Source organism: Haemaphysalis longicornis, unplaced genomic scaffold, assembly GCF_048455015.1.
Source record: "Haemaphysalis longicornis isolate Haplotype H1 unplaced genomic scaffold, Haemaphysalis longicornis Haplotype H1 scaffold_8, whole genome shotgun sequence".
NCBI lineage: Eukaryota > Metazoa > Arthropoda > Arachnida > Ixodida > Ixodidae > Haemaphysalis > Haemaphysalis longicornis.
In genome coordinates, this window is record NW_027526445.1 from 4,645,544 (window position 1) to 4,655,371 (window position 9,828).

At 45.6% G+C, this 9,828-nt stretch overlaps 1 non-coding gene across 1 annotated transcript; it reads left to right on the plus strand.

Moving 5' to 3' along the window:
- The first annotated feature begins 9,339 nt into the window (after window positions 1–9,339).
- On the plus strand, window positions 9,340–9,412 carry Trnat-ggu (transfer RNA threonine (anticodon GGU)). The gene has a single exon. It is a non-coding gene; the product is annotated as a tRNA-Thr (tRNA).
- The last annotated feature ends 416 nt before the right edge of the window (window positions 9,413–9,828 follow it).

Genomic DNA, 9,828 nt, shown 5'->3' on the forward strand with positions numbered 1-9,828 from the left:
CAAAACCTGAACACACTACATTTTATGATATTTCTGACGCGGCACGCTTCTCTCAAACCGGTGCAAGCTGTATGCAGGCAGCGCAAGCTGTATTCCGCTTCCAGACGAGAGATCGTGTCCCTATCCGCGCTTGTAGCACCTGTATACGGTCTGCATGCGTCTCACAAGCTAACCATACAACCAAAGCACTTCTTGTTAGGAGTAGCGACACGGCTTCTACTGATGACGACCCATGAAAGTGTATTTCGCTAGCTGCCATATTCAACGAAGCAACCCAGCTGCCACCCACAATATTTCGCATCTTGGTTCGCTTGGGATTTCTGCCTTTTTTTATTGCTTCCCTATTAGAACTTTCATTTTTTACAGACGGCAAAATCGAATTTCCGCCCACTTGATTTTGTAAAATTTCAGAAGTGGAAAAATTAATCTCGACGTCTTCTAAAGATGAATGGACTGAAAACAGGTACACTTCTCGCGTCACTTCCCAACTTTTTTTAAATGGAGATATGAACGCAGTCTTGGGTACGGCTAAGAAAAAAAACCCATTTATTTAAGAATAATTTGATGGTACCGTAGAACGTTTATATAGATGAATATAAAAGAAAATAATGTATTTCTCACATGCGTTTTCGAGTGGCGGTTGGGGCAGAAATCAATAGACGCTTTAGGAGACGAACACCTAAACTTGAAACCAGTACGATATATATGGGGGAGATTTTAGCGTTTTATTGTCTACTGTAAATGAGGGTTATTATACCGAAGAATTGTCACAATTTCGCTCGAACTCCGAGCAAGCTTACGAGGGAATGCATTCGGGCTTTTAGCGCGATCGCAGCGCCCCCAAACAGCGGCGCCGTCAAAAATGGGATGTTGGTCAGCCCGAAGGAGCCCCGGTACGGTGGCCGAGATTGCGCATTCGTTCCGAAAAAGTGGAGCTCTTGTAATACGCAATTCTGTGTATAGCTGGGTCTAGAACTCCCGCAACATTGTTTTGAAACACCACGAGCACGCTGCCCTAAAACGTTTTCTCGCTGCCCTTGAAACGAAGCGGAAAGACGACAGCGATGAATCCGCGCAGTGCGACGTGCAGTGTAAACAATGCCGATCGACTACTGGCCATCAACGTTTGTTTTGCTGTTTTCTGTGAATGTGGTGTATACTCGGGGATCTTGCTTTTGTGCCCGTCCGCTATCATCTTGCGTATGGGCCTGTGAGAGCCGGTGCCCGGCGATACGAGCATTTGCAAAGCGAACTTCGACGTGTATAAAAGCAGTGCGCCAGCATACACCCCCGCAATCTGCCTTGCGTGCTACGGAATATGAGGTGAAGTAAGGGTTGACACAAAGCTGCAGAGGTTTCACAGGAAATCGCCTCAGGGTAAGCAAATGGGTCACAACTGTGCGCCTCGTCCTGGAGCAGTGATGCCGTCTTGCTTTTTTGTTGTGGGTGTTGTTGCTGAGCATACGCCTTCCCCAGCAGTTTATTATCGAGATTACGCTTATGTTTTATTAATGGCAATTTTTAATTCCTCTTCTGTATTACAGTGCTCATCGCTGCTTACCTTTTCCTAGGTGTACGTGCGGAGCCCCTGCCCGAGCTGCCGAAGCGGCGGCTTGGACGCAGTTGGCGAGCAACTCCATACGACTGACCTTTCTTTGACTCTGACAGAGGACAAACCGGCGCCAATGCCAACGACGAAAGTGTGAGGTAGCTGCCCGGTTTCCACAGTTATTCGTTGACGAACATTGCATTTCCATCAGCATGTTTACACACGTCGTCGCACTCGGACTTGCACGTGCGGCTTGCCCCGACTGTTTCGCTTGGGGTCCCTTAAAACGGAATAAAATGCAGTGATGCGTGAACCGCGTGTTTACAATAGAACTCACAATAATTTATTGTAACCACCTTTAAATGACACTCACAGCCCACACCTGTTCTGTGCCCACGCGATTACTTGAAGCATCGGACGGATACGTTGCGCTCGCTAGATCCTCACGGACGCAGTAAACAGAGTTTGGGGCGTGTAGATGGCCACATTTTGCGGTTTTCTTGTGCAACGCCTTCCAATATTTCCCATCTCTCTAAAACCGGTAAAATGAACGCGCTGGTTCAAGCAATCACTCATCGCACCGTAGTTCGGGCACTGCGGGTACAGCGCGCTGGCGTTGTGAAATCCGTTGAATGCCGCGGTGGCCGGGGATAGCACTAGTTGCTCAGGCCCCGGTGTCACCACCATACGACCGCACGGAGACTATAGCACAAGAAAAGATGGACAGCGCGACCATGTACAACCTTCTGACACGATTATCTGATAGGGACGACGATGCAGAGCCATGCTGATCAGTCCTTTGTAACGGCATGCTTTCGTTGGTGACGTAGTTCAAAATACCAGAGCTGGGGATTCCGGCTCTGATACAGTGCAAAAAAAACAGAATAACCAGGAGGCGGCTCCTGATCTATCAAGTACTTTTATGCTTCCGACGTTGCTAAGTCGCAAGCAATGTGCATTTTGACGTTTTGATAAATATCTTGAATTCTGCAAAAAATGCCTTAGTAAAAACGGAAAACCATAATAGTACCTGATTGGGACTGTTGCGCGTGAATGTGAAGAGCAAACCACACGTGAGAAACTGCAATGTTATATTTACTCCAAAATTTACACCTTGATGCACACACAGCGTACTAAATAAGACTAGAATATTTTTGGCATACATTCGTTTCTACATTACGGCCTCTTAAAGCCTAGTACAGCTACGGCAAACGCTGAAATCGGTGATCGCTTGATTAAAAAGAAATTAGGTTATCTGGCAAGAGTGAACCTGCATTTCCGCAGAAGCTTAGCACTAGCGTAACTTTGGCGACCATCAAATAAGTTTTAACCTCTTTGTGTAACCGCAAAAAATTATCATCCGCAAAATGACTCCAACATTCAGGATAGTAGTTAGTCGTTGCAAGCCCTCTATTTCCGATTTTGTGGAAGGAGATATTTGTTCTCGAAAATATGAGTAAATGATGGTAACCCTAGTCATATCACGGAATTCATCGTGAGACCATCGTGTTTCCATTGTCTCGCTTCTGAGCTCTTATAAGGGTGTACTTATCTTTATGCAAGCTGGTATTCTAGGAAAATTTTAATTTATTACGGAGTTCATGCACTGATTGAAATTGAAGTTCCGGAGCGAGTGGATGAGGCTATAACGGCTATATATAGTTTGCACGCGGCCATAGAAGCTTTTCATACAATTGGCAAACGTCAATAAACATACTTGTCTTTCGGCTACCGCGAGAAAACCCTACAAATTGCACACTTTTGACTAGGGTATCGCCACGGCGCAAACTGCTGCTTGGCGCGTGCGCTGTTTCAAATTAATTTCTGGTCAAGGAAAGTAGACTGAAAGTGTGCGTTAAGCTATACCCGCTTTTCAGAGGAATAAAAATAAAACTTAAACTATTAAAGATGTTCTAAAATTCCTCGCTGGTTAGCGGCTCACACGACGCACCACTTGGAACTACGGCGCGCTGGCATTCCCTTGCCTTAATAGATTCCTATGAACTTGTCTTCAACTGACGGGCGCGTCTCTACTTGTTCGCCTGAAGAGTTCCTGCTTCACATGAAGATAACGCTTACCACCTCCCTATCAACTTAGGCTCCCTGGAATTAGTAATTTTGCAGTTCCTTAGACGTGCATACGTATAAAACTGAAACGAGAACGATCTAAAGTGGCTATGCAAACCATTCCAAGTGTTGGTGCAGAAATAGAAGAAAATAATAATTTTTTACAGCTGGAGATTATGTGCAGGACGTGGGCGGGCTAGACAAGATTCAGAGCAGCGGTTATACGACCGTTACGTGCAACCTATTGTTCAGTCGCATATTTAAAAAGGAGAAGCAGCGAAACGAAAAGAAAACCAGCACTGATTCAGGTCAAGCTAGGACTCAGAAGTTTAAACGCACAAATCCCAAACATATTTCCAGGTAAATAAAAATCCCAGACCTTTCTAAACCTTTATTTATGGGTAATATGACTTGCTTCATACGCAAAAATGAACTTTGAAATCATTAACCCTTTTAGTAATGCTTCATATAAGATTCCGTAGGCTTTTCGGTTACCTTCTTGCCAGCTACTATCTCATGGCTTTTGGTATGTGCAGAAGCAGTTGCATTCGTTTTTCAGGCAAAGAGAGGTACATGGCATTTCGCAAACACAGCTGCGCTAAACGTGCTAGCGGTTGGTACACGGCTCTTATGTTAAAGTCGCTTGCTCGGCGCAAGTGAAAGGCGCCCAGCTATGTCGAACGTAATGTTGGGGCTGAGTAGGCGTAACCTTCATGTTCTTTTCAGAAGGCGAAGAGGAACTGTTGGGCAATCCTTTTGTCGCTTTTAGATGCGACTGCATTCATTCACTCGCATCCGGCGTCGGCGCTGTTGTCGGCGTCCGCCGCACCCCCATTCTCCTCGCCGCGTGAGCTGCGCTCTCCGCCGCTCACCCCCTCTCCTCTTCGATAGCGAACACTCTCTCGCGAGGGGCATTGGATTGTATTCGAATGGATTGGCTTGGATTGGCTTGGCTTGCCTTTGCTTGGATTGGATTTGGATTGGGTTGTAATAAAGTGGATTGTGTTGGATTGTGTTGCGTCATCGCCGCGGCAGACGCACTGGCGCCGGCACGTCCCCTCACCGTTATGCGCGCTATAAAACGCGGTGCCAGCGCCGCTCCGATCCATCGTTCCAGCGCCGTTCCTCCGCTGTCCAACGCTGCAACTTGAACCCCCTATGCGTCGCATCTACACAGGGGTTCCCGTGAGGGGAGGTGGGAGATTTTTTTCTGTGGAGATCAAGCTTTCTGATAGGTCGGTAACGTCATCAGCTGGAGTGGCGGCTCCTTCAACTGGTGGCTCTGAAACTGCAGCCTAAGGGTATTCCACCGATTGATGACGCAAATGAACGTAGCATGGTGTAGAACGTTCCATCGGCCGAGGGGGAAACCTACTCTCGCTAGCAGCGGTCGCGGGGCGCGGGCCGCCTTTCCCCCTCTCTGGAGTGTGCGCGCCGATCACGGCGGGCCTGGCGCGGCTGCTTCTTTTCCTTGACTACGCTGTGTACGCATCGCGCGTGCGGGTTAACCACTAATTTACGCCTTACCCTATTTGAAATGTCAATAAATGAGCCAGACTAGGAGCTTTTGAATTGCTTGTGTGCTTTAACACGCAAGATTTAGGCAAGTTTGTTCTTGTGAGCTCTTTCTTTACACCGACTTTGGAGTAGTTGCAGAAAATTCTTCTACCTTCTTTCCAAACTAAAATATCTCACTAAAACTTGCCTCTGCCGGAGATGGCATTAGTAACATCTCCACGGTTGCTGCGGGTACATTGCGGTAAACCCAGCTCCAATTTTGCGTGAGCTGGCCTTGGTGATTTTCACAGTGACACCACCCTAGGTTGTCCCTTTCCCCAGAAAATCTGAGGGGAAGGAGGAAGGGGGCTTCTGAAGGGGATTCTACCACCCTTCTTCCCCTATCCCCGATTCGGGCAAAATAAAGTTGTTCAGTCACTCACTCAAGCCAAGAGTTCAGTCTGTAACCTAAATGTGATGTCTCTGTTGGCTACATTAAACTAAGCAACGCCAAAGCGAACGTTCGTCTGGTTGCCCAGCGGCGGACGCTTAATATGTCCATATATGGCGCGCTCCAGGAGCTGTGTCGTTTATTTTATTTATGTTGTACATTAGTTGCACGGCTAAATTGTGCTGCAGAGCAGCTCGAAATTCTAGATCAAACAGGGAGTTTTGTTTATAGGTAGCAGCAGTGCACGGTGGCTGAGGTTGAGGTGTTTATATATCGACAATATTTAGTACAAACTATGTAATGTGCCAAATACTTACGAAGTTCACCCAAAACTTCCTGTATTAAGCCTTGCAGGGATATGTAGCCTGAAGTCTGTTACAATGGCACGCGCTTCTGCTTGTTGCCCATGGGCGCCCAGCGTATCACGGCTAGATCGTTTTATGAAACATCAGTTTTTGCACTAAAGCGATGAAAATACCCGCTATGCGCGATCCCGGACACACACATGCAAACAAAAAAAAATTGTGACGAAGTATTGCAGACATATATTCGACACGGCATCATTTACCCTCCGCGAACCACGAGGCGAATTTCAGCTCCCCCGCGGTCGAAAAAGCCGCCAATATAAGCCAGATCTTTTAAACTGGTCCTATGCAACAACTTTCCCTTTTAAAGTATATTACGGAAATGAACGTAGAACGCGCTACAACACAAAATTCACCGAGCTCCCGCAGGCGCCCATGCGCAGCGGAGCAAACGCCAAAGACAGCGAATCGGCCAGCTACGAGAGGGCGGTGCGCACGCAAGATGGCGGTGCCCTCGTTGGAAAGGTCTATATGATATACATGTGCTCGTAAGTGGAGCGCATGAAATAGTTGTGCGTGTGTTAGAGAGCCTATGAAAAGCCATTCGAAAATCATGGTGTCGATGTAGACCCACTGTATTGAATATGATACATGGAATTTTAAATCAACGTCAAAGAGTTTGTGGGCTTCGAAAGCGACAACAAAGAGACCATTTTGGTCGTGCACCATTATCTGAAGAAATAAATGGCCCAATATCGGACGAATGAAGAAAATAATCACTGTTTGTCAACTAAAATGACGCAGGTTGCATGCCATCGCCTGAGCTCCCGCGTTCAGTCGTATTTCTCGAGCTGCCAGCCTAAGTCTGGGGGCACATTTCTGAACTACTCACATGACAAAACTCCGTCACTGTATTAAACCCGATACTCTGCGCTTTGGTCGCATTTTTATGTTATTTGTTGTCTCTTCCTGGCTTATCACATACAGCGTACCAAATTTGATACACTGACGTTTGGAGAGAGCTGCACGTACAACCACTGAGAACAAGGAAACTGTGGAAACGATAAATGACGACGTACCAACGGCAATCAAAAAAAGAACGTTGCCTGTGGGAGAAACAACCTTTCATAAACAAAGTGACATAAGAACTTAGAAGAGGAGAATGGTATTGGGAAATGCAAGATTATAAATTGTCGGGTACGGTATGAAAATCGAATTCGAAGCATTGTCGAAACTGATTAACAGAAGAAAACGATCGACATTCGTGCGGACATCTGTTGAATGATTGTGGAAATGCTGGACAGATGAGGAAGCAGGGCAAAGGCCTCTCCCCTTAATCTCCAATTGTCCCGGTCCTCTGCAAACTCCAACCAATTTATCCCTGCAAACATCTTTGACGTCACCTACCCATCTATCTTTCTCCCGCCCCCTGCCACGCTTTCCTTCACTAGGGATATACTCTGTTACCCTTATTGACTAACGATTATCTTGCCTTCGAATCATGCCCTGCCCACGCAATTTAGTCATCTTAATTTCTACCAATTTGTACTTAACACGCGTTTGTTCCCTGACCCACTCCGCTGTCTTCTTATCCCTTAATTTTACACCTATCATCTTCTGTTCCGTTGCTTGCTGAGCCGTCCTCAATTGAAGTTGAACATTTTGTGTGAGCCTACAAGTTTCTGCCCAGTATGTGAGTACCGGTAAGATGCAGCTGTGGTACACTTTGGTCTTCAGGGACAATGGTAGGCTGGCATTCATTAGCTGAGAATGCCTGCAGAATGCACTCCACCCCATTCTTATGCCTCTATTTATCTCTGCTTCATTATTGGGATCCGTGGTCACAACTTTGCCTAAGCAGATCTATTCGCTCACAACAACCACTTCCTAGCCACCTATCACAAACCGCTGTGCTCTCCTTACGTTATTGATGTTTACTTTAGTTTTCTCCATATTATTTTCTGGCCCACGGTTATACTTTGCTTGTCCAGTGCGGTAAGCTTGCTTTGCAATTCGTCATCCGACTTACTTAACCCGAGTAACTTAAACGCCCTTAACACGGGAGGTTTAGCAACGTCAGTGGCCAAAATCCCCCTCATGATTTGTTTTTTGTTTTTACATTGTGTACGTTTATCGTAATCTCATTTCATCTTCCGTCTTCACGGGCGATCAAGGTCATCCCCGCTTGCTACAACGGTTGCTGATGTTTTTTTTGTGGTCGTGATTGACGCTCGCAAATAAAGCACACCTCCAGTGTTGTCGCCGACCATCTCAGTATTGTATACCGCATTTCATCGCGTAATGATCGTACTTTCTTTTTCAAGAAAATTGATGCCAATTCAAGGGGGCGTTAATTACGCGGGAATAATGTTTTGCGAAAATCTTTTGAGCACAAAAACGCTAGCACGTTGCGGGTCAAAAGTTTTATAATAATGCTCATGAACGTAATAAACATAAATACGATATAATAAAGCCTCCCCAAATCGCCGCCAGCTGCTTTGAAAGGTGAGGCAAAATGCGGTGCTTTCATGAATTACGGAATGCGGCAGAACTAGTTTGCTGCGAGGTTGACAACGGGTCAACCAATATTTGCCGGCCGCTGTCACAGTGCGGGATATCAAAAGATACATGGCTGCCGACGCAGAAAGCAGAGCGCGTTTTTTTTCCTTTGTCTTGTGAGTACATTATGCGCTTTAGTTGGAGTACCTTCCTTATCAATATCCAAACCATGCTGCCCGATATCATGAATATCAGAGTCTGGGGCGGTAACGTAGCAATGTCCGCTTTGAAAGGAAAAAAAACAGAGGTATGCAAGGCCATCAACCGCTAGACTAGGCCCCCATACTACTTATTTCGGCAACAAGTTCAAGGTGCGCTCATTGTGGGAGAAATAAAAAAAAATCGAATTTCGAAGAGAAACTTCAAGGGTGCGATTATTACGCGGGTTCAATCATTATGTGAGTAAATACGGTACACACACACACACACACACACACACACACACACACACACACACACACACACACACACACATATGTATATATATATATCTATATCTATATATATATATATATATAAACATTTTTTCACCACTTTCTTTTCGACTAAAAAAATTCTTCATCTATTTTTATGACCCACCACAACCTCCCCTTTGCTCTCCGAGGCTTTCTTGACTGTCAATCCTTATTTTCTGTCTTATTTCATGGAGCCCCTCATTTCCCATTTTCTGATTCGCTATATGCTTAGCGAGGGCCTCTGTTCTGGCAGTATGGGTGCCAAAGGGAGCTTAAGAGGGTTCAACGCTGGTCGACCACTCTTTTCATGTCGTCGACACTCGAGTGATGGCCCGGGGGTTAAAAAGAAGGTCCCCTTCACCGCGAGTAGTCCGAGTGGCGCTGGCTACCACCCCCAAGTGCAGGAAACAAAAATACCTTAACACAAATACCCGAGCAAGTGCTGGGGAAACAGCCCCGCCGGTAGCGTAGTGGTTATCGCACCAGACCGGTATTCTGGAGGTCGTGGGTTCGGATCCCACCCGGCGGGCATTTTTTCACCACTTTCTTTTCGACTCAAAAAATTCTTCATCTATTTCTATGACCCACCACAACCTCCCCTTTGGTTTCCGAGGTATTCTTGACTGCCAACCCTTATTTTCTGTCTTATTTCACGGAGCCCCTCATTTCCCATTTTCTGATTCGCCATATATATATATATATATATATATATATATATATATATATATATATATATATAGGGTTTCGAAATGAGGGGCTCGTTAGGAAATACAGGAAGAAATGCTGGCTGTCTACAACACCAAAGAAGGCATAGGGGAATGGTTAGACTGTTTTTTGCCATTAGTGACGTTACATTATTTTTTTTGTTATTAATTACGTGAGAAAGAAAGAAACTTTCTCACGTAATTAATAATAAAAAAATAATGTAACATCACTAATGGTAAA